The following is a 560-nucleotide window of genomic DNA, read 5'->3' as shown; positions in this document are numbered from 1 at the left end:
GCCGCGGTGTCGGCGCAGGTGCGACGCCGCCTCGCCCCGCTGCTGGCCAACTACCCGCAGTACGCCGTCTAAGCACAAAAGGGGCCGGGGCCGGGTGGCAGGCGTGCAGGCGGGAGTTTCGTCAGGCGCATGTCTCTCTGTCTCTCCGTCTGTCTGCGTCTCTGAGTGTGTGGGAGAGAGGCGGAGAGGAGGGCGGGATGCGGTGCGCTCGCTTGATACAAGGGAGCGCACACACACACACACACACACACACGCACCTCAATACAGTGCCGGCAAAGATGGGTGTGGGTTCCCATCACACTTCTTATCTTTTTTTTTTTGCTTTTTGGTGGATTTCGTCTGCTTCGCTGTTCCTCTGGGCGTCTTTTTTTTTCGATGCTTTTTGATCGACGTTTATTGAGTGGATTTCCGTCCAACATTTTTTTTATTTGTTGTTGTTGTTTTGGATTAGTTCTCGTCGGTACGCGGCCTGCCATCCATGCAGCCCACAGCCGAAATGAATCAGAGTGAGCAAATTGTGAAGAGTACAGAGGAGGAGGGGAGGAAGGAAGGAAGGAAGG

This window comes from Trypanosoma grayi (assembly GCF_000691245.1).
Source record: "Trypanosoma grayi strain ANR4 Tgr_1322_V1, whole genome shotgun sequence".
NCBI lineage: Eukaryota > Euglenozoa > Kinetoplastea > Trypanosomatida > Trypanosomatidae > Trypanosoma > Trypanosoma grayi.
This window is presented reverse-complemented; position numbering follows the sequence as displayed.